Raw genomic sequence first — 25,859 nt, forward strand, 5'->3', positions numbered from 1 at the left:
GATGATGATCATAATAGACGTGGACTCGAATTGTAAAAACACCAGTTTGTAAGAAAGTCAGCATTAAAAATAGTATGTCAAGATAACAATTTCATAATTTGTAAACTCGGAGTAATTAACAATGGAGCCGCCATTAACAGGCGTTCCCCTCTGTCGAAAATAGGCGGCCAATGGTCAACCACATGTCAACCATATGTATGGACTGACGTTTATCTGACATGACGTACCTATACATTTGATGTGCCCCTCCCCCGCAAAAAACGGCAGACTATTTTGTACCGAAAATTTTAGACATGGCGTCTCCGTTGGTCCTATCCTCTTAGTTTGTAAACGTACATTAACTACATACAAATTAAAAACGTCTATTTTTAGCACCACTCATAATGTTTACAGCATGTCGCGTCGTGTCAATTTGACACTTTAGGTTGTGGCTAAGTAAAATGGCCGATGAGCGCTCAAAATCGCGATTAAGCGTCAAATGTCAGAGTTTCGACGCTACATTGAGTCACAAGACACTTATTGTTCTCATGTCAATGACTTCATGCATGCCCTATGTATGTTTACAACTAAGCCCCGTGACTTCGCCTGAGCGGAAATCCGTACGGAAAAAAAATATTTAGCTGTGGTAGCTAAGCTCGCTTTGCTGAAATTTCCTTTGCTGGTGCAATCGTTTTCTTAACAAATGTAATAAAGCCTTTTCTATAGCAACTAAAACCAGTTAGCTACCCTTGCTATAATGATATTTAACGACTTTTTAGGGTTCCGTACCCAAAAGGTAAAACGGGACCCTATTACTAAGACTTCGCTGTCCGTCCGTCCGTCCGTCTGTCACCAGGCTGTATCTCACGAACCGTGATAGCTAGACAGTTGAAATTTTCACAGATGATGTATTTCTGTTGCCGCTATAACAACAAATACTAAAAACAGAATAAAATAAAGATTTAAATGGGGCTCCCATACAACAAACGTGATTTTTGACCAAAGTTAAGCAACGTCGGGAGTGGTCAGTATTTGGATGGGGACCGTTTTTTTTTTTGCTTTTTTTTTTGTTTTTTTTTTTGCATTATGGTACGGAACCCTTCGTGCGCGAGTCCGACTCGCACTTGCCCGGTTTTTTCTATAAGACATTCCGTCATTCAAGATTTCAAGCTCCTATTAGGCGCACAGCTCTGATTCCGTGCTACTACGCGAAAACGGTCTTAGGAGACCTTCCTATCTTTAAAGTTAAACGATTCGACATTTACCTACAAATATTCTACAGTCAGCGATAAACTCGTCAGAAGATGAATGGAGAGGATGACCGTCCAGGAAATTTCAGGTATTTTGGGGTAAAAAACAAGCTTTTGGCAAGATATTCCATTTCGCATATGGCGATTCTATCTGAAATCTCAATTGAAACAGTTGTCAGCAGACATCGGCGTTTTCCTGCTGTTTTGCAGTTCATGGTCGTACCTTAAGAACATTTCTGCGCCAGCGGCCATCAGTTCTACGAGCAATTGCCACATAACGCCTTAAGGCCCACCATAAAACAAATTATCAATTGAAGTTAAAATCAATAGTGAAGGAAATGTGGTTGAATTTCTTTTGTTTTTAATTGGAACAAAACAAAAAATATACAACTGTGTTCCAATTTAAAATGGTTTAAACTTTAAATTTCATAGAAGGAATTAGTGCCACGGTTAGGACCATTGGGCGGTTAAGTCTGGCAACTCTCTGAGTCAAAAAATACAAACTAAACAATAATAAAACTAAACTACATGGAATATAAAACTTAAAATAATCATATAAATAGACTTATAAATGAACTTATAAATGAACTTATAAATAAACTTATAAATAAAAAATGCTCCCTAGGTCGCTGTCATGAGTTATGGTGCCCAGTAGGCTGGCAGCGTTACCTCGTTGGATGGCCAGACTTAGTCTCTGGCCGAAGTAGCTGCCAGCCCTCTGGTCACCAGACGCATCTATAAGGCGCTCGGAAATTTCTTTATATAAAGACTTCGCACTGGGCCCCCACGGACCCAGAGTTTCGACTCCGAACGGTGCAAATATGTAGCCCTCGCCGAGGACAGCATATTTGCGCCGCTTGTTTAGTTCTGCTGTTATGATTTGTAGTTACATTTTGTACTTTATCACATTGAAATACGGTATATATTTAATATTATTTCTGGCATAAGCAGCAATGCACAAGAAACGCGTCATAGCTTTTTCGCTGTATAACTTGTTCAGATATCAATCTTAATAAAATTGTCGATGCAAAAAATCAAGGTGCATCAGATAGCAATGCAATTTACCCGAGGTTCTGAATACATTAGGCAAAAACCTAGTTTTTATTCAGTACCTATAGTTGACCAAGGTTGTACCTAATTATGTTTTGTGCTGCTTTTATAACATAAATCTGTCCAAATGGGTACTGTCAGCAAAAAGATAAGCTTAGCACTAGGTGAAGAAATATAAACAAAATTCGGCGTTGCGCGTTGATGTCTTTTGAAATAGGCTGTATTTTGGATCTCATTTCATATGACACCTAAAAAAAGTAACGAGGATTTTGAAATAAACTACGCATATTTTTTTATATATATATAGGCCAGGTAAGTTCGTAGTTATTTTACTAAAACCGCTGTTTTACAAGATTGTGAAAGATTTTGTGGTGAATAGATAAAAGTCTTTCCACTTTTTTTTTTAATCGTATATTCCCTTCGTAACCAGTTGCGATGGAAAACTTTTGTATGGCAGCAGCTATGTTAAGTAACTTTTATCAAAGATGACAAATATTTATTGATAGGTACAACTGTGACCAATTCGTGCTTCGTATTTGACAGGTAATGTAGGTAAATACTGTAAATAACGTGATTTTAGGTAATTCTAGTTGTCAAAAGTTGACATTTGATAATTCAGGCACCACAACACATATACGTGAGCGTTTATTTCTAGTCAGGATCGCGAGCCCTTTTCATCCTTATAGGAGAAAAAAAAAAGTACTAAAATTTCCATAAATTTTTCAAACTTTCCTTTTTGTTACCGCCATACAAAGTGTATGGGGAAATGGTAACACAATATGAAAAAACTCTGGGACATATTTTATCCCATCAGGATCGAAATAGCTCGTGATTCTAAGTAGAAATAACACAAAAGTGGCCAAAAAGGTCACAATATATAAAAATGCCAAAAAATAAAAGAAACCCTCACGTACAGCGCCATCTACCTCAGCTGTCTAATTTTTATGTTACACGTCTTATTCAAAATTAACAGATCAATAACTCATTGCGATTATGCTTGTCCACAGAAAAGTTGGTTTCTATATTTTAATTCATTAATAAATTAACCGACATGTAATATGTATATGTATTAACTATGTAGGTACATAACATGAAAGTTTATTCACTCGTGGCGTCACAAAATGTACAAAGTAACGTTTATTTTTATTCATTATTCAAATATAGGTGAGGGGTCAATACACGGACCCACCGCGCTCATCCTATATGTCAATTTCACTTTACACTTTGCAAATGTAATGTAAGTAATATTTATTTATTTAAACTTCATTGCACAGTAAATTTTTTACAAAAGGCGAACTTAATAGCAGAAGGCATTCTCTACCAGTTAACTCTGGCCAAACAGAAATCAAGCAGCATTTTCAATGTACGAGTAATTTTAATATTAAATATAAATATCGAATATAATAATCACTACACCTTATATAACAAAGTCCCCCGCCGCGTCTGTCTGTTTGTGTGTTCGCGATAAACTCAAAAACTACTGAACGGATTTTCATGCGTTTCACCTATCAGCAGAGTCATTCTTGGGGAAGGTTAAGGTGTATAATTTGTTTAGGTTTACCCGTGCGAAGCCAAGGGGAGGGGGGGTTAAGTGGGGTCCGCTAATATGTCATATATTATTTGTGTTTGACTGAAGCGCTACCCTGGCGCCTATTTACCACGCTGACAATTGATGACAATGACAGATTTCTGTACATTGCCCGGTCGATAGGTTAGTACATATAGCAGCGGCCTGTTTCACCAGCCTGACAATTGTCAATTTCCTATATAACAATTAAAGTGTTATATATCTCGCGTTTTGTACACATATTTAATTACACAAACGGGTCTACCGCGATATAATTTCATTGTTTTTACCTTAAATTCCGACGTTTCAGCTGAGTTGCACCAGCTGTGGTCACGGCCACAATCGGAATTTAAGGTAAAATCAACCCGTTTGTGTAATTAAATATGTGACAATCTCCTATCCATTTCTAGATAGATAAGTAACGAACGGTACCTAGCGTCAATATTTACTTGTTGGAATTGTTGAACCAGCAATGTACGGCGAATTGTGTATGTCGGTGACAATTCGCTGCCCCAATATTACAGGGTTCTATGTTTCACTTTTATCGAACTGAAATTTGAACATTGTCATAGTGACATTAAGTCGAATTTCAACTATCTTTAAAATGTAACATAGAACCCTGTAATATTGGGCCAGCGAATTGTCACAGGGGCCTGGTGTGTGTGAGAGACAGTATTATAATTATTTCACAGTTAACTTGTCTGTCAAAATGTATGAAAATAGGTGCACCGGAGTTCATACGTATCCCTAACCATCCATTGTCGTCGCTTTAAGTTCCCCCAGCCTGTGGTGTGGTGTGTTACAGTCAGCCAAGAAAGTGGCCTACCACTTTTCGACTCTATCATCTGATTGATAGAGTCGAAAAGTGGTAGACCACTTTCTTGGCTGACCGTACCTACGTGTGTCACTTTGCAATGAGGCATTCTACAAGAAGGTGTACTTTCTCGGGAATGTGACGCGTATGGCAGAGAGCTACCTTAATATTGAATAAAATAATTTTGGACACGGCGCGTATAGTACGTCGGTTCCTCACTCTGCGGCCCTGACCACCGGCAGCTTGGGCCAAGCCCCGCTGCCGGCAGCACCCTAGGTTAGGTTTTTTATAATGTGTTTAAATATTTTTGTCATGTTTTGTAAGTGTTTTTATATTTTACTTTTATACTCACATTGTAAAATCCTAACCTAAGACCCTAATTGAATAAAGAATAAATAAAATAATAATAGATATCTGCAATCTATAATATAAATATATCGTTAAAGTTAAAGTTATCAAACGTTATCATACCAAATATCCTAGTTTTGTCAGAAGTGTTAACAAAATAGCGTCACGTACAGTCGCCATCAGATATATCGGAGCGGCCAAGGTGCTCACAAATATCGGAACACGCCTCTATTGTCAGGGCGTTAGAGCGCGTGTTCAGATATTGTGAACACCTTGGCCGCTCCTATATATCTGATGGCGACTGTACGCACTTTTCTAGAATACCCCCAATACTTAGAGTCAGTCCAAGCTAAATTGGCAGCGATTTTGATAGCACACATCAGGGATGTTGCGGATGCAGATTTTTTGACATCCGCGGATGCGGATACGGATATTCAAAGGCGCGGATGCGGATGTCAAGATTAGGTACTTAGAAAACGTCAAATATTACATTTAGAATATTAAAAAAAATAACGAAACGTTTAGTATTTGAGCAAGAATATAGGTGCGTTATATTACATAAACAGTAACTTGGCCGACTTTTCTGGATTTAGACGATTTTGTACCGATTACCTATAGGTAATGATGACGAAATTACCTAGCACTTACGCCGCCGCTAAGACGTTCCTGTACCGACTTGTTCGACATCCGCATCCGCATAAGCTCCGCATCGATTTTATGCGGATGCGGATGCAGATGCGGATGTTGAAAATAATGCGGAAGTTCCGCGGTTGCGGATGCGGATGTTCGCAACATCCCTGGCACAGATTGTGCAAGTGTTATTTTAAACGTCAAACTTATATGAAATTATGACGTTTACTTAACACTTGCGTAGATCGTGCTATCAAAAACGCTGGCAACATAGGGCCAGTTGCACCGACCACATTTAACGGACTGATTAACGTCAATCAGCAGATTAACGTCAATCAGCAGTGTAGTATGAAACTTCCCGTACTATAAAATTTAGCGAACGCTTTAATGGTGACAGACAGACAGACAGACAGACAGACTTTTGGTGCAATCGACCCTTAGCGTGGTCTGACTCTACAATCTCTACATCTTTTCGCCGGACTCGCTAAATCCTTTCCTTACTAAAATAACTGCAAAAATAACTCTGTCTGTCTGTTTGTTACCTCTTCACGCTTAAACCGTAGAACCATTTAGATGAAATTTGGTATGGAGATAGTTTGAGGCCCGGGAAAGGACGTAGGATAGTTTTTAGTGTCCCGTACCCAAAGGGTAAAAACGGGACCCTATTACTAAGACTTCGATGTCCGTCTGTCTGTCTGTCTGTCCGTCTGTCTGTCACCAGGCTGTATCTCATGAACATATATCTCAACAACATACATGTGATAGCTAGGCAGTTGAAATTTTCACAGATGATGTATTTCTGTTGCCGCTATAGTAAAAACAAATACTAAAAACAGAATAAAATAAATATGTGGTATTATCTATGAAAAGGGACCTTATTGTCGATGGCGCTTACGACACTAACATCGATGAGCACAAAACGTAGTAGTTTAAAATTGGGGATTCTGGCCCATTTTAGTTATTTTGATTTCCAATTTAGCAATTAAGTTTCTTTGATTACTGGAACATTCAATGTTGCTGTCTATCCAATGCGGAGGTCAATTTATGTTATGTGACGCTGATGAACTTATCAGTCATCGGGTTTAAAGGTCCCTTTGTAGTTTTTTATAAATAACTCGTAAACGGTGACCTGTAGCAAAAATGTTCTGATACATAAGTAATCTGCGTAAAATTGTCTACATTAAATATTCTATACACTTTTTCGCTAGGATCAGTATTTAAAAAAATATTTAAGGTAAAAAGTTAAATATGATCAATTGTTAATATTTTTTGTAAATAACTCGTAAACGGTGGCCTGTACCAAAAAATGTTCTGATACATAAGTAATCTACTTAAAATCTACTCACACCAGAGGATGCTGAAGACCGGACGCTTAGCTAAAACGCTAGGTTGAAGGAGAAGGAGATTGATCCTAGCGAAAAAGTGTATAGAATATTTAAGGCGCTCTTATACTCGAGTTTTACGTTTTCAAGGGGGTGAAGCAGACGAGTGGTAGAACGGGCAGGCGGGCGCCCCGCGCGGCGCACCGCACCATTCCCGCGCAGCACGTCTACGTCCTTATTCTGACGACATCGGTATTCTGAATCGTCAGTTCCGGGATTTTTAGTTCGGCAATTAATATTGAAAAAGATTTATTAGTAAATTCGAATTTTGATGAATACTTAATGAAATTAAAAACCGGACAAGCGCGAGTCGGACTCGCCCACTGAGCCCACCGAGGGTTCCGTACTTTTTAGTATTTGTTGTTATAGCGGCAACAGAAATACATCATCTGTGAAAATTTCAACTGTCTAGCTATCACGGTTCGTAAGATACAGCCTGCTGACAGACGGATGGACGAACGGACGGACAGCGGAGTCTTACTAATAGGGTTCCGTTTTACCCTTTGGGTAGGGAACCCTAAAAATGGTAGGTAAGACGGTGAGGTCGGTGAGTGTACCTAAATAATTATTAATTACATGTATACAATATGAGTGTATACTTGACTGATCATGTTTTTGTAAAAATCGATTTCGACTGGCAAAACATATTATTTTTTGGCAACCGGGTTTTTTAACGTAATTAGACCCCGCTGAATCCGAAATTGCCGGTTGATTGATCGAATTCTTGACTGGAAGAGAGATAGTTGATATTAAAGGTCCCTTTTTTTTAGTTTTTCGTAAATAACTCTTAAACGGTGGCGCATAGCAAAAATTTTCTTAAACATAAGTAATCTGCATAAAATTGCCTACAAGAAAGATTCCGTACAATTTTTCGCTAGGATCAATATTCAAAGAGATATTAAGGCGGGAAAGTTAATTATAATCACTTTTTGAAGGTCTCTTTTTTTAGTTTTTCGTAAATAACTCGTAAACGGTGGCCAATATAAAAAAAATTGTTAAACGTTAATAATCGACACAACATTTTCAATAAAAAAAGATTTAGTACATTTTTAGCAGGGATCAATATTTAAAAAGATAATAAAGAGGGAAAGTTAATTATAATAAATTCTAAGGTTCCTTGTTTTTATTTTTTCGTTAATAATTTGAAAAGTATGACTCATAGCAAAAACAAATTTTACACAAATAATAAACATAAAATTTCCTACAAGAAACATGTAGAACACTTTTCGCTAGGATCAATATTTAAAAAGACAAAGCATCCGGTAAGTCAATTATAATCAATTTTAAAGTCCCTTTTTAGTTTTTTGTAAATAACTCGTAAACGGTGTCCTATAGCACAATAGGTTTTTATGAATAAATAATCTCCATAAAATTTTCTGCAAAAAACATCTGAACACTTTTCTCTAGGATCAATATTTAAAACGATATTAAAGGAAGAAAGTTAATCACAATCAGTTCACAGGTCGCTTTTTTTTCGTAAATAACTCTTAAACGGTTGCAACGGGGGCAGTTGCAAAAAATATTATACATAAATTGTTGAATAATTTGATATCTAGACTAGCATAATCCAGAATTTGGGACTAACCTGGTGTGTGACGTGGATACCGCTACCCAGGGGCCCCTTTCCTTCGATGATGAATGTAGTAATCTCATAGGCTGGCGTCGTTAGACTTCTTCTATTTGTGCTGAACACTTTGATCTTTGATTTTGGTTTTTATATGGCTCAAGCTTACGGAGCGAGCAGTCAGCGGCGGCGTTTTCGATTTTGATATCGTTAGGAATGAATATATGGCAACACTCGAGCTTCCAGTGTTGCGCGCTTTCAAAAAAAGCGTTCCGTTGCAGGCGTATCCCGTTTTGGAATATGCTAGTCGATTAAAGTATTAACCGATTTAAAAATAATGAAAAGAAAATACGTAGTATTTGTGCGTACATATACAAAAGTACCGAACATGCCGCCGGCCATAAAATAATGCTTATTTTATTTAAGAACTATCATACAGAATGCTATTCTAACTTAGGACTAAAAACATGTAATGCTATACCTAAGAGATGCCTATTCAACAGGCAGTGGGCAGACCTTAACTACAGGTCGCTTTGTAAGAGTATTACCGTGAGTACAGTTACGACTCTGGTAATACCGTCGGCGCCGGGATGCAGTTGATGCACGCGCGCGAGATGCCATTGCAATGGTGGCAGTGTGTTATCTATCAACACTACTACAGAACCCTCCCGAAGGGGTGTGTTAGTATTGTCGTGGAACCATTTACCTCTTGGTTGAAGCTGGTGTAAATATTCTACGCTCCAGCGTTTCCAAAAATGTTGAATAGCTTGTTGAATAACCTGCCATCTAGCGAGGCGGTTTGGATTGTCGTTAGACAAGTCGAATTCAGGTAAAGACGTTAATGGTTCCCCGATGAGGAAATGTCCAGGAGTAAGGGGTAATGGATCAGTCGGATCATTACTGAGTTGACAGAGGGGTCTTGAATTACAGACCGCTTCAATTTGACAGATTAAAGTATTAAATTCGTCCTGAGTTAGTTTTAGTGTACCTATGACACGATGTAAGTGTCGTTTCAGACTACCTACGGCTCGTTCGACGAGACCGGCAAAATGCGAAGCATATGGAGGATTAAACTGCCAGGTGATTTGCATGTTTGTCCGCTGGCTGTTTATAGCAGTCTGATTTGATTCGTTTCGCAGAAACGTGAAAAGTTCGGAAAGATACCTGTCGCAACCTACAAAGTTCCGTCCGCAATCGGAACGGATTGTTTTGCAATACCCGCGTCGGGATATGAACCTACGTAATGCGTTCAGAAAAGATTCGGTTGAGAGATCGGGAACTAATTCCAAATGGATTGCTTTCGTTGATTGGCAAACGAACACGCATACATATGATTTATAAACTTTCGCGTTACGAAGTTTACTTGATTTAAGAAAGAAATATCCCGCAAAATCAACGGAAGTATTTAAAAAGGGACGAAGTGATCGAACCCTAGTAGTAGGTAATTGAGCCATTGATGGCTGTGGTGCGACAGGTCGTGCACGAACACAAGATACGCAGCGTCGTGTACGCATACGCACAGCATCGCGAGCACACAGGATCCAGTAGGTCTGTGCGATGGCAAACTGTAAAGTTTGAGGTCCCACATGTAAATGTGTTTGATGTTAGAAATCTATCAGAAGATTCGTGAAATGATGTTTCTTGGGTAACAGAATTTGATGCTTGGCATCATACGGTACGTTGGCCCGATTTATTCTGCCGCCGACCCTGAGGAGTCCGGCCTCGTCCAAGAAAGGTTTCAGTTTCTGAAGACGTTTTGTACATCTGTCGTCGTCTTTGAGACGCGAGATGTCTTCAGAAAAGCATTCACTTTGGACAAGTGATATAATTCGACTGAAAGCTTGTTTCGTCTCAGGAACTGTGACATGTTTAGTCGTAGGACTATTGGCTTTACGACATTTGTTTATGAATCGTAACATATACGAAATGACGCGTAGCATCCTTGAAAGCGATGAGAATCGCTCAATGAACTCTAAGCTTTTAGGTTCATTGGTTTGTGTGAGAAGAACATGCTTGCGACGTTCTTCGTCGGTGTGGCATATGACGTTAGCCTTAGGCCACTCAGACTCAGTTTTACTGAGCCAAGCAGGTCCCGTGAACCATAGTTGATGGTTCAACTGAGATGGGAGAACACCACGCGACGCTGGGTCTGCGGGGTTGTCTGCGGATTGAACGTGGTGCCACTGCGAGGCAGGCACGTTGCTTGTTGTCTCCGCTATGCGGTTAGACACGTATGTCCGCCACTTGTCTGGAGACGAACGTAACCAGGCAAGAGTTATAGTGGAATCGGACCAAGCGTAGACTTGGTCGAAAGATAATCTACTGCTGTAAGCAGTGAGGACCTTTTTTATCAATTTTGATAATAGATGAGCACCACATAGCTCCAATCTCGGGATAGTGAGCCGTTTCAAAGGCGCAACTTTTGTTTTGCCTATGAGACGGTGGGTGCTGATGGCACCGTTCGAATCAACGACACGAATGTAGACGCAGGCGGCGTACGCCTTTTCAGATGCGTCTGAAAAACCATGAAGTGACACTTGATGTGTGCTAGGAAGCACGTGACGAGGTAACGCAATATCTTGTAGCAACGGCAGTTCGTCGATGAACCGAAACCACAAGTCACAGATACCCTGTGGAGGGGCAGCATCCCAACCTGAGCCTGATACCCATAAAAGTTGGATTAAATGCTTCACGAATACAGTCACTGGACTTAGAAATCCGAGGGGATCGTAAATCTTAGCGATTTCTGACAACATTATACACTTTGTACATTTGCGTGAGTTAGCTACTTCATCCGTTTGATAGGAAAAAACGTCAGATTTAGGGTTCCACTTGAGCCCCAAGACCTTGACGGACGTGTCAGTGTCAAGTGCTGACAGAATGAGTGCGTCATCGTGATTGGAAGCATCATCGTTTAAATGCGATAAAAACTCAGAATTATTACTTGTCCATTTGCGGAGTTCGAAGGTTCCTGCTTTGCAAATGGAAGTTAGCTGATGCTGAAGAGTGATAGCATCTTCAACTGTATCAACTCCAGTAACGACATCATCAACGAATACTTCGTTGAGAAGTACTTGCGAGGCAAGTGGAAAGTTAGCAGCTTCATCAATTGCTAATTGACGAAGTGTTCGCAAAGCGAGAAAAGGCGCGGAAGCGACGCCGAATGTGACAGAGCACATACGATATTCCTTTACGGGATCATGTGGAGAGAATCTCCAAAGAATCCGATGGAAGTCACGGTGTTCTTTACAAAGACCGATGTAGCGATACCGCCGAGATCAGCCGTAAAGACGATTTTATGAAGTCTGTACTTCAATAAAATTTCAGAAATGTCTTGATGCAATTTCTGACCCGTGAGAAGATTATCGTTAAGAGAACGACCTGACGTAGTCTTACATGAAGCGTCGTACACGATACGATACTTCGTAGTAACTGTAGTGGATGTGGAACTCTTCACCACAACGTGGTGTGGTAGGTAGTAGGGGGGAGTGCCAGGACTCGTTGAATCAGTGACTGGCTCCATATGTCCCAAGTCTAAATATTCTTGGATACATTTGTTATAGTTCTCCCGTAAGGCAGGATCGAGAGACAGACGTGCCTCTAGTTTAGTTAAACGTGAGAGAGCTATACCACGAGAATCGCCCAAGGGCGGAGCATTTTCTTTGAAGGGTAGAGAAACTGTATATTTCCCATTTGCATCTCGTGTGTGAGTATCGACGAAGATCGACTCACAGCGTAATTCATCTTTTGTAAGATGTGGATGTTCTGGTATGGATTCCAATTCCCAGAACTTTTGAAGTTTCATGTCAAGTTGGCAAGTGCTCAAGTTGACACTTAGTCGTTTCATACTTTCATATGAAATTCTACCACCTATCAAATAACCAAAAATACTGTTGATGGCCACGGGTGTGCCCGGTGGACCCTTGATATTATCCAGTAGCAGTATGCTATCAAGATAATCAGATCCCAGTAGCAGTTCAACAGGCCGCGTTGAACGCAGTTCTGGGTCCGCTAGATCAAGCTTTTGAAGGTGTTGAAACTTCTGAATATTCCCAATCGATTTAGGAATGTAAGCTATGTAGCTTGTCAAGTCCGGTATGATATAAGCTTCGATGTGAAGCTTCGGTTCGGGTTTTGTTGTGGGGTGTGACCTCGCACAACACGTAACCACGTGGTCGGACTTCGCCACCAATACCGGAGAGAGTGGTACCCGGCTGCGCGGCGTACCGCGGCAGGCCGAGACGTTGGACGCACGACTCAGAAATGAGTGTGGTCTGCGAACCTTGATCCACAAGGGTTCGCACGGACCGCGGCGTGTAAGGCCCCTGGTTCAAGGGTCGTAGATTTACAAGCGCCGTCGTGAGTAGGACCGTACAGTTTTTACTAGAACGTTGCCCCGTATCTCCATGTAATGGAGTGGGCGTGGAGGTTTCCGCTACTGAGCGCAACTCAGGGGAAGAAGAAGACTCCGTAGTCAGTAAGACGTTTGGAGTAGGCGCATCTTCATACAATGAAGAGTGGTGCCTTTGAGTGCAGACGCGGCAAGCATGGCGCGACTTGCAGTCTTTAGACTCGTGACCACTAAATAAACAATTGGTACAAAGTTTATTTTGTTCCACGAAATGTTTTCGTTCCTTTAAAGTGAGCGTATTAAACTTCTCACATTTATATAAGGGATGTGCATTCTCCTTACAATACGCGCATTTAATTTTATTTAAATAATCCACCGCAGTTGTAGCATGTATGCTCATAGCCCGCGAGTTACGCGCAAAAGAAGAATTAGTATTGCGCGGTGCATTATATTGCACATCGGAGTGCGCGCAAGTAAGCGACATTGCACGTTTTCCCGCCATAGCATGGCGCGATGACGTCACCGCAGCTGACCGGGCCGAGCCGGCCGCTCCGCCAGCAGCAGCGAGCGCGGGCGCCGCGCGCTGCGCAGGCCCCGCGGAGGTACTTGCAGTACGCGCGGACGCGGTCATCACTTCAGATGCCGCTAATTCCTTATCGAGAAAATCGAGTAATTCGGTCACGTCAGGAATTTCACATGAAGTTTTCAATGATAATTCAAAACGCCTACGAATATTAGGTGTAATTTTGCGTAGCAAAATATTTAAAAGTACGAAACTCCAGTCATCAACTGGTAAACCTAAGGATTTTAAGGCAGTTATATTCTCGTGATAACTATTCATCAAGTTACGTAAACTTGATTCAACATTTTTCTCGTTAACTGACTCACAGTCAAAAATGTTGTCGAAATGTTTTGTTGAAATAATTCGCTTATTTTCATAACGCGAAATTAATACATGTAAGGCATTTTCGTAATTAGAATCCGTAACAGGGATAGACTTGATAAGATTATACGGTTCATCTTTTAAAAACAATAACAAATACCGGAAGCGTTCGACATTTGTCAAAGTGACATTGTCATGTACAAGTGATTTAAATAAATCATAGAAAGCATTCCATTCAGTTAGAACACCTGTGAACGTTTGAAGCGATAAGCGCGGTAAACGAATATGCGATTGATTTGATTGCTGAGCGCAGCAACTCGCATGTGACACCCCATTAAGTCCGCCGCAAGCAGACGTAAATGACGCAATGCTTTGTTTACGCTCCTCCTTAAGTGTATCTAAGGCAACTTGCACCTTAAAATACAAGGAATCGAATTGATTTCTAACAGCTAAATTATCATCGCGGTTGAATGACTCATTCTTTGCCGATAACTTTTCAATTTTCGCTTGAACTTGGAAAAATGATTTTTTGATTGAGGCTAACTCTTTAACTCGAACTCGGAATTCGGCTGCATTATTCGAACAGTCTACAATTTTTTGAATATTGTTAATCGCTAAATCACGTTCGAATGTCAATTGTTCAATCTCCATAGCGGTCATTTTGTAAGAAATTGAGTTATTATACTGTGTAAAATAATAATGTTATCACGAGATAAGAGATGATTAAACTATGTATAGTATATACGTTATGTTAAGTTTTAAGATCTCTAAAATGGCTAGGTACTAGCAAAGTGTTAGTTAGTTAATAAAATAATAATACAATTTGTCGCAAATTAAAAGTAAGTTGTATTTTAACATGCAATGTTAAAGACAAAGATAGTATTTCCCGTCGGTAGAACCCGAGCTAAAGAAATGTGAACTCTGTGCCGTACGCAATACGAGCGACAGTTTATTCGATACTGTAATTGTGACAGCAAACGATAACTTGGTTTTCCGGTACGTTATACCTGAACCTTAAAATTACACTTAAGTACGTAAATACTAAATGTAATGTAATGTACGTTGTACAAAATAACGAAATGCGTTGCGACAAATTATATTTAGACCTATTACAACTAGGCAAATGATTCCTCGCGCGCCGTTGTATGGAACTACCGCTCGGTTATCGGAAATAAAGACGGATGTAATTTCGCAAAAAGTGCTCAAAACCATATGAAACTATATATACTTAGAATGATCTCGTTGAGATCTAACTGTACGTATCAGTATTTTTGAAAAATATCGCACGACGTTGTCGGAAACTCGATATTTATAATTGTAAGCGGAGGTAGGTTCTCGCAAGCTTACGAACAAAGACAAAGGAATTTACTTGAAATTACTATTGTACAGCACAAATATTAAGTATACAACGATACCAGATAGTAATATCCGGTTCGAACACAATTATGTTGAATAATTTGATATCTAGACTAGCATAATCCAGAATTTGGGACTAACCTGGTGTGTGACGTGGATACCGCTACCCAGGGGCCCCTTTCCTTCGATGATGAATGTAGTAATCTCATAGGCTGGCGTCGTTAGACTTCTTCTATTTGTGCTGAACACTTTGATCTTTGATTTTGGTTTTTATATGGCTCAAGCTTACGGAGCGAGCAGTCAGCGGCGGCGTTTTCGATTTTGATATCGTTAGGAATGAATATATGGCAACACTCGAGCTTCCAGTGTTGCGCGCTTTCAAAAAAAGCGTTCCGTTGCAGGCGTATCCCGTTTTGGAATATGCTAGTCGATTAAAGTATTAACCGATTTAAAAATAATGAAAAGAAAATACGTAGTATTTGTGCGTACATATACAAAAGTACCGAACATAAATATTGAACATAAAATTGTCCACAAAAAAGGTTTGGTACACTTTTTCGCTACGATCAATATTTAATGAGGTATTAAAGGGGGTAAGTTAATTATAATCAATTTCCAGGTCCCTATTTTAAGTTTTTCGTAAATAACTCGTAAACGGTGGCCCATAGCAAAACAGGTTCTTAATGTTAACTAACCCCCCTTGGCTAAAAAGTGGCCTCCATGTTTAAAATTCATTTGTTTACGTAAGATGTCCGTCTTTGGGTCACGAATTTACATGTGTGTACCAAATTTCAACTTAATTGGTCCAGTACTTTTGAAGAAAATGGGCTGTGACAGACGGACAGACAGACAGACAGTCGCACGAGTGATCCTATAAGGGTTCCGTTTTTTCTTTTTGAGGTACGGGACCCTAAAAACTAAAAAAAGTGACATGTGAATTGATTGTAATGAACTTTCTTCCTTTAATATCGTTTTAAATATTGATCCTAGAGAAAAGTGTTCAGATGTTTTTTGCAGGAAATTTTATGTAGATTATTTATTCGTAAAACCTATTTTGCTATGGGACACCGTTTACGAGTTATTTACAAAAAAACTAAAAAGGGACTTTAAAATTGATTGTAATTAACTTACCGGCTGCTTTGTCTTTTTAAATATTGATCCTAGCGAAAAGTGTTCTACATGTTTCTTGTAGGAAATTTTATGTTTATTATTTATGTGTGATCAACAGGGTAAAGACCGGTAGTGATCACCGAATCGTAAGAGGCACACTGAATATCAATATTAAACTTGAAAGGTCCAGCCTGATGAAGTCTACGCTCCGACCTACTCGAGCCCATGTTCAAAACCCCGAAAGCTTTCAACTCGAGCTCTCTAACCGCTTTGCTTGCCTAGAGAACTTAGCTTCAGTGGACGAAATCAACGACGGGCTAGTGGAAACTGTCCACACAGTAGGGTCTAAGTTTTTTAGACCCCGCCGTAAAGATAGACCTCAGAAATTGACCGAGCAAACCTTAAACCTCATGGCTGAACGACGCTCGCTACAGTTGCAGTCTCCCGATGACGCGGAGTCATATAGGCAGCTCAATAGACGTATATCTAAGTCCTTGCGACATGATCTGCGTCTCTTTAATACTAACCGTATTAAAGAGACTATTGAGCGAAACCAAGGCTCCAAAGTGTTCGCAAAGGACAAAGCAACGCAAGCAAAGCAAGGGTCTATTGGGCAAAGCCAGCTGACAAAGCTGAAACGGGAAGATGGCAGCATAGCGTCGAGCAAAGCGGAGGTTTTAGGTGAGATCGAGACGTTCTATGGACAGTTATACACTTCGATCGCAAAGCCCGTTGACAGCTTGGTAGGAGATCCAAGAGCCAAGCTGTCCCGACATTATACCGAAGATATCCCGGACATCAGTCTGTACGAGATTAGGATGGCCCTGAAGCAGCTTAAGAACAACAAGGCGCCGGGCAAAGACGAAATCACTTCAGAGCTTCTGAGAGCGGGTGGAACACCGGTACTTAAAGTCCTCCAGAAGCTCTTTAATTCCGCCTTGTCCGAGGGCATAACGCCTGAAACATGGAATAGAGGCGAGGTGGTGCTGTTCTTCAAAAAAGGTGATAACAACCTATTGAAGAACTACAGACCCATCACGCTTCTGAGCCATGTCTATAAGCTGTTTTCAAGGGTCATCACGAACCGTCTCGAACACAGACTTGATGACTTCCAGCCTCCCGAACAAGCCGGTTTCCGAAAAGGCTATAGTACCATAGACCACATCCATACGCTGCGGCAAGTTATACAGAAGACCGAAGAGTATAACTTGCCATTATAATAATAATAATAAAATCGGTCGGAGTGGACCCCAAGGGGACCCGCAGGACTCTCAGCTCTGGCTTGCCTTCATTGGCCGTCCAGAGAGGAGTCGCTAGAGCTATATGCTCCAGGGGTGGAAGTGAAAGATGCATAAGACGCGAGTTGACACAGTGGCTGGTAACAGCCACTGGGTAGAAAGCGGCGCACACCTCTCGACACCCCTGAGCCGCTCACACCGATGTTGCTCCTGGTCGTCTTTACGACGGCAGTTTCAGGGGCCCATCTAGTCAGCGGCGAGTCACCGCCTGCCTCGATGACAGTGTTAACATTGTTATGGCAGGTGTCCGGACCTCTTTTACAATAGCCCAATCTCATTGTCCACCCAAACATCAATCCATAGACCGGCATACTGTTCACTTTTTCTACAATAGTCCCAATGCCTGCTGAGACCAGTTCATGGGTGTCTATTGTTGCGCCTGTGAACGGGTTCCAGCAGGCGTTCTACATGACATTAAAGCTCTCCAAAGGGCCTCTACGTGTTGGATCTATATCCCCACGCAAGCCTATCAAAAGACCGGGATTTATAGGCCCGTGATATCTAAGGAGATACAAATAATAAAATCATTTATTTCAGGCAAAGCCCATAAAAATGTTAGTATCTGTACAAAGCAAAACTTAAGACTATTGTTAATAAAATACAGAGTCACAAAACACAGACACAACCGGATGAGCATAAATTCATTAAAACAGTCAATAAAATAAATGTAAAAATAAAATTAAATAATTGAATTGTGAATTACAGAAATAAATTAAATTAAAAACATTAAAATAATAACAATAAATGTAAAAAATCGATCGACAATAATAAATAAATAAAATATTAAATAGCAATTATAATAAAAACATGTCATCAATTAAAATTTAAAAATTACCAATTATAATTTACGAATGTCGAATGAAGGCCGATCCATCTTTTAAGCATGGGTGAATCCCACCTGTCGGCAAACACCCTTAGAAGGCTGCTAGGGCTCCCCCGCATCCTTTCTAACAATGAGGCGCAGCGCTTCCTCATGATCGCATGAAAGCCGTCAATCCCCGCCTCCGTAAACATGCCCGAAGCACTGCACCTCCGATGAAGCCCCAGCAACGCCCTAAATGCATTATTATATTGCACCCGGAGTGCGCTGTACGTCCTCTGCGCATAATTGACCCAGAGATTGCAAGAGTAAAAGCACTGGCAGTATGCCCTAAATAGCGTTAGTTTTACTTTTCTAGTACAGCTTGCAAATCTCCGAGCCAACATATTGCAGCGAACAGACAGCGCCCTCCGCTCTCTCTCTATGTCCATATTGTCAGAGAGGTCTTCAGTGACCCAGTGGCCCAGATACTTAAAATGCTTAACCCGGTTTAAATGGGTGCCACACAGAGCAATTGGTGGCACAACCTCGTACGTCTTAGCAGATTAGGAATTCACTCTTCTTAGCATTGTATCTGAGCCCATGGTCCACTGCATACCTCTCACAGACACCGAGCAAGTTTTGCACTGCGCCGAGAGATGGCGTGAGCAGCACCATGTCGTCTGCATAGCTGATGTTGTTAATACAAACTCCATCAACCGAACAACCGACGTTGGTGCTGCTCAACTCCTCTATCAAACCGTTGATGTACAGGTTATTATTATGCTTAGCGTTTGTGGACTATGAGAAAGCCTTCGATTCGGTGGAAACATGGGCGGTGCTTGAGTCTCTTCAGCGATGCAATATTGACTATCGGTACATCGAAGTGTTGAAGTGTTTGTATAATAACGCCACCATGTCGGTCCGAGTACAGGAGCAGAGCACGAGGGCGATTCCATTGCAAAGAGGCGTAAGGCAGGGAGACGTTATCTCTCCGAAACTGTTTACTGCCGTAATGGAAGACGCCTTCAAGCTCCTGGAATGGGAAGGACTTGGCATCAACATCAACGGCGAATACATCACTCACCTTCGGTTTGCCGACGATATCGTAGTCATGGCAAAGTCGATGGAGGAACTCAGCATGATGCTCGATGACCTCAACCGAGTTTCACAACGGGTGGGCTTGAAAATGAACATGGACAAGACGAAACTTATGTCAAATGCCAATGTTGTGCCCATCCCAGTCTCTGTTGGGAACTCGGTACTCGAAGTTGTTGACTCGTACATCTACCTAGGACAAGTAGTCCAATTAGGTAGGTCCAACTTCGAGAAAGAGATCAACCGCCGAATCCAACTCGGTTGGGCAGCGTTCGGGAAACTACGTAATGTCTTTTCGTCCGACATACCTCAGTGCCTCAAGACGAAAGTCTTTAATCAATGTGTGTTACCAGTGATGACTTACGGCTCCGAAACGTGGTCTTTCACTATCGGCCTCATCTCAAAACTCAAAGTCGCTCAACGAGCTATGGAGAGGGCTATGCTCGGAGTTTCTCTACGTGATCGAATCAGAAATGAGGAGATCCGTAGACGAACTAAAGTCACCGACATAGCCCACCGGATTAGCAAGCTGAAGTGGCAATGGGCAGGCCACATTGCACGCAGAGAAGATGGCCGATGGGGTCGAAATGTGCTCGAGTAGAGACCACGGACTAGCAAGCGCAGCGTAGGACGTCCACCCACAAGATGGATCTTGTTAAGGTCGCCGGAAGACGCTGGATGCGGGTCGCTTCCAACCGGCACGTATGGAGGTCCAAGGGGGAGGCCTATGTTCAGCAGTGGACGTCTTATGGCTGAGATGATGATGATGATGATGATTTATGTGTAAGATTTGTTTTTGCTATGAGTCATACTTTTCAAATTATTAACGAAAAAATAAAAACAAGGAACCTTAGAATTTATTATAATTAACTTTCCCTCTTTATTATCTTTTTAAATATTGATCCCTGCTAAAAATGTACTGAATCTTTTTTATTGAAAATTTTGTGTAGATTATTAGTTCATTTTTTTTATATTGGCCACCGTTTACGAGTTATTTACGAAAAACTAAAAAAAGGGACCTTTAATATCACATATCTCACTTCCAGTCAAGAATTCGATCAAGCAACCGGCAAATTCGGATTCAGCGGGGTCTAATTAGGTTAAAAAACCCGGTTGCCAAAAAGTAATATGTTTTGCCAGTAGAAATCGATTTTTACAAAAATGTGACCAGTCTAAATTATTCAATTTGATTAATTTTATAGCCTTTTAAAATATGTTTACACAATTTATCAATCGTGACTGAATTCCGGATTGGTTAGATGGGTGTGTGCCTTTGCTGCCCAACTTGTTATAAAATGACAATATGACGGACGAATGTCTGAAATGTCACCGTATTTAAGAATTATTTTGCTTTTCTTCGTAAGTATGTTGAAAAACATTGTGTGTATAACATATTTGCATATTTATACTGTGATTACCCATTTTATGAAACGTCCGCTAAACTAGCACAGGTCCGACGCTGACAGTGGTCACGGGCGTACTGGCGTGAGGAATAGGCGCAAGGTATTGCCGCGTAGGGTGTAATTTAGTAGGCAAAATGTTGAATTCATCAAATGATGAATGAAAAAATTAACGTATCGATAAAAGGACAAGCAATAATGAAGATTTACTTAAAAGCTATCGACTGAAGTAAGTTTCATATACATTTTCGTCCTAGTACTTCTAACATAAGGAAATAAAGACAGTGTTAGGCATGTTTTCAACTTAAGATTCTATCGAGAAAATAATGAGCCGTCGTGTTTCTGACAAGCAATAACATAGTTCAAGGACTGAAGTTATACATACTAGAAAATAATGCATGAAATCCTTGTAAAAGTCTGTAAATATGTTGGTGGTAATCAAAGAAACTTAATTGCTAAATTGGAAATCAAAATAACTAAAATGGGCCAGAATCACCAATTTTAAACTACTACGTTTAGTGCTCATCGATGTTAGTGTCGTAAGCGCCATCGACAATAAGGTCCCTTTTCATAGATAATACCACATATTTAAGTGGGGCTCCCATACAACAAACGTTATTCTTGTAATTTTTTGCGTAATGGTACGGAACCCTTCGTGCGCGAGTCCAACTCGCACTTGGCCGGTTTTTATCAGTAATCATCATCATTCCACGCAGATTAAGTTGAAGCTGAATTGAATACTGAATTGGGCAGTTTCTGCTATCTTGCTTTGCTGCTAAGAGGGACAAGGAAGCAACATCATTATCTCTGTCCCTCTCAGCAGAAAAACTTATAAGAAAGGTTACAGCACTTACAGCTTGGCAAAAAAGAGTAGAAATTAAAAAGTGGCAACACTGTAGTGTCGTCCCGTTTTCTTATATAAATTGGTTTGAAAGGGACGACGCTACAGTGTTGCCACCTTTTAATTTCTACTCTTTTTTGCCAGGCTGTACCTAGATGTAGGTTGCGTATTGGCCTCTCCAAACTCCGATAATAGCATGCAATTTGCAATACATTGCGGCATTCGGTTGATCGATTAAATTCGTTGCTCCTACTTAGCCAGCAATTATCTGAAATCGCATGCGATTTGTCGCAACGTCTGTAGAAGCCTTATACCTACAGATTTTTGTTTCGTTTCACGCAAGTTTTTGGACGAGTGCCGTCGGCGAATGAAACGCAGACGTTTCAAATCTTAGTTTACAGAATAGATAGATTTTCAATATTTACTTTAAGCATATTGCATATCTTTCAATCTTGAATCCTCTAATAATGTGGCATTAAGACTGTATCGACAATGTTGTCGCGCTATCTATCGCTAGTGATCTGCCAAATATGTAAGAACGCGTCGCACTGATAACCAATAATTTTAATTAAATAATTACGGTAGACCGGGTTGACTTTCAACTGCAGGGGCGACTTTAAAATTCTAGTTTTTAAGCCATAATATATATTTATGTGAGATTTTTTACAGTAGGTGAATATAAATATATAGTAATCTAACTAGTTACAGGAACATTTTCAGTAAATAATGAATAATGGTAATTCTATGGCCGTTTTAAATCTATCAAAGTAAGGTCACTGTGGGCAAGTCCGTCTACAAGGCAAGTCCGTCAACACGTTATAACTTTTGAATTTGAAGGCGTATGCGACTTTGGAGTCCAGTCGATTAACCAGTTTTTCGCGCTAGTTCCGTCACTGTAAAACAGATGGCGCTGTGACAACCAACTTCAGAGCAATCCGCCTCAACAAGTCATTTCGTGTTTTGAACTCGAAGTCATAGTGCGACAGCCTTTCGAAAAAAAATTGTTAAAAATAGTTTTTGAACAGATTGTGCATCATAAAGTAACTACGTAGGTAGCATAAGAATCAGCTGTCTTTATTCTCTTTTTAAAATATCAGAAATTAGCTTAGTTTTGTAATTATACGTTCCACAATTTATCATATTAAAATTTGACTAAGTTGGAAAGTCCGTCTATTATGTTCAAGGCAAGTCCGTCATATGCCGGACTTTCGTTAAATCAGAGATTACCAACTGTTTTTGCGACTTTAATATTATAACGATTTGATAAGGTAACAAAAAATCCTCCAGACTTTGCGCATGATGTTACTTTATTAAATTTTGATCTCAGTAAATTAAAAGAAACGATTAAAATTCATTTTAAAATTACTATTGATCTTTTATTTCGGAAATCAAAAAATAATTATGTTTAATTATTTGCCAAAAAAGGTTTACCACCCCATTTTGGTAGTATATGCCGGACTTGCCTTTGTTTTAGAAAAATGGTGTTTATTTCGAATCTGAACCGTATATTAACAAGTTTAAAGTACACTTTTGATTGTCTTGATCCGTTCTTTTTAGGAATTTGACTACGAACATATACGCACCCATAGATTGGCTGATATCATAACTAGACGGACTTCCCTTAAACTGCACGGGAAGTCCGTCTACTCGCCTAATTTTAAAAAATGCCATTGTTTTTGCTTAATTTGTGCTTGAAATGATCTGTCACTAAGGCTAAACTATTAATTATTAAATTCTTCATCGTATGCGATTACAAGCAGTAACATAGGTAAATAATTAACGGAACTAGATCACTCCAAAGTCAAAAAAAAATAAAGTATCGGGACTTCGCCACAGTGACCTTAACCCCAAATTTTCCAAAGTCACCCCGGTCTACCCATATTGGTTTCACGGGCCTATAAATCCCGGTCTTTAGATTAGGCTTACATGGGGTGGGGATATAGATCCAACACGTAGAGGCCCTTTGGAGAGCTTTGTCATGTAAATTATTATTATTTTTGTATTTTTTTTTGTTTAAAATATAGTAAAGTTTTTGAAATAGTATAAATACTTGTATAAATACGTTCGATTATGTTATCACTAAATCAGACATTAACATTTATATATAATCTATAATTTTACGCTTAAGTAGGCGGAAAAGGGCAATAAGAAAATTTAACTTTATCAAATGGCGTTACGAAAACTATTAAAAGTAAACGCAATGGAGTTTCCTAATGAGAACACTTGTATTTAATTGTTGAGAAATTCATTTTTATCCATTAATGGTTTTTAAGCAATAATTGGGCTTATCTCATGAGGTTGCATGAATTAACGGTTGGCTCTTCGACTATTTGTTTGAGAATTCTTTTTTATAATTAATGATATAATTAGTGGACTTACAGTCTGACAAAAAAAGAGTAGAAATTAAAAAGTGGCAATACAGTAGTGTCGTCCCGTTTTGTTATATAGATTGATTTGAAAGGAACGACACTACAGTATTGCCATTTTTTAATTTCTACTCTTTTTTGTCAGACTATATTTTAATTATGTTATTTGTCTATTTATTATTGTATTATAAATAATTAGTACAAACCTGTCCAAATATTATAATGAGCAAGTCACTTTAGTCTCAAACACACACAAATCCACTTAAAATGTAAAATCACAAAGTTTCATAAAATCTAAATATCCATTTAACCCAAAGGTGAACGCGATTTGAACTTTAACCACTCAGTTGTCAACTTGTCACAATAAATTTCAAACCGACCATCACAAATCACAAAAACGGTCTAATTCTAAACATAACACACACGAGAGTCTGAATACGAATCTAACGGATTCGAAGTGTCCGAAGTTCGAAATTTGAAATTTGAATTCGAATTTCGAACGTTGCGCGGCGCTGCGCGGGACACGAGCGACTGGCGGCGCACGCGGCTCCGACGGGGGCTTGCGCTGAATGCAGATGTCGCCAACCTTTTCCTGATGCGCAGTTTTAGCGACACTAGTGTGAGTCTGTTTTATTGCAGCTAATTGAATTTCAGTCGCATTGCGCATCGTATATTCATGCGTTTTTTTTTTATTGCATAGGAAAATGCATGAGCGTTGGAATTATTGACTTAAATTTAAGTGCATACCAGTCACACACAGTAATGTAGATTAATATCTATTTCATCTTTTCTTAACTAAGCCTATATATTTTTACTGTCTACCATTAGTTATTAAATTTTAGAAAAATTTAAATTATTCATTTTATTAGTTAATTATCTGATTTCAACACTTTATGAGGCTCTAAGAATTGATGAAAAGGTTAATAGAAAACAAAATGCTAAATTGCATACAATTTATTATTTAAACATTAACTCTAAACCTGCCATAAATATACTATGAGTGCCTACATATAGGTATTTTAATATTATAGTTTTTCCACATATGGGTGTCACTGTAATATTCAAAGAAATTTCAAAAATGTGGGTAGGCGCAAAAAAGAAGCAATCTTTTGACCTCATCTTTATATGACATTGACAACAAACTATATTTAAGTTTCAAGTAGGTATTTGAAATAGCCATCTGACCATGAAAGTATAGTGACCGCAAATAACTACACCATTAAACATTAATCTTATTCATTCAATAATTAAATGAATAATTAATCAAAATATACGACGACCTTTTACCATTAATCAATAATTAAAATATTAATGAACAATACATCAACAGTTTATTACCCCTGTCAAAACCTGTTAAGTCAGCAAATGTACGCACCAAGAGTATAAAGCACGAATACAAAAATATAGCCATCCACCTCACTAGTACCACAAGCAATACCAGTTTAGAAAGGGACAGCAGTACTGTTACAGGTGATTTCATACTGATCTTACTTATTCCAAACAACATCAAAACATCCTAAGTCCAATCACCTTGACGTGAACGATTTTAAACCTTATTTTAAACGAGTTAGAGCTTATTTTATGTTACGCTCATCTCTACTTTAAGAGCTGAGAGCAACAGATAGTTAAACACTCTAAGATACTATTGGAAAGTAGTCTAAAATCTTTCAAAACACCCTTAAAACTCCTTTCTCAAGCCAAATAAATACAGAAAATCAATTTTTCTATTGAAAAATCGAATTAAACTTCAAAATCCGTATAAGATGCGCACGC

At 39.4% G+C, this 25,859-nt stretch overlaps 1 protein-coding gene across 1 annotated transcript in view; it reads right to left on the reverse strand.

Moving 5' to 3' along the window:
• LOC134800725 (transcription factor Sox-17-alpha-A) overlaps positions 1-24,614 on the reverse strand; it is a 175,234-nt gene extending 150,620 nt beyond the window's left edge. The window contains exon 1 of the mRNA XM_063773247.1: positions 24,293-24,614. The gene's annotated coding sequence lies outside the window, so the exon portion shown is untranslated. The remainder of the gene's footprint in view (positions 1-24,292) is intronic.
• Positions 24,615-25,859: the final 1,245 nt, after the last annotated feature.

The sequence above is a fragment of the Cydia splendana genome, chromosome 20 (genome assembly GCF_910591565.1).
Source record: "Cydia splendana chromosome 20, ilCydSple1.2, whole genome shotgun sequence".
Lineage (NCBI taxonomy): Eukaryota > Metazoa > Arthropoda > Insecta > Lepidoptera > Tortricidae > Cydia > Cydia splendana.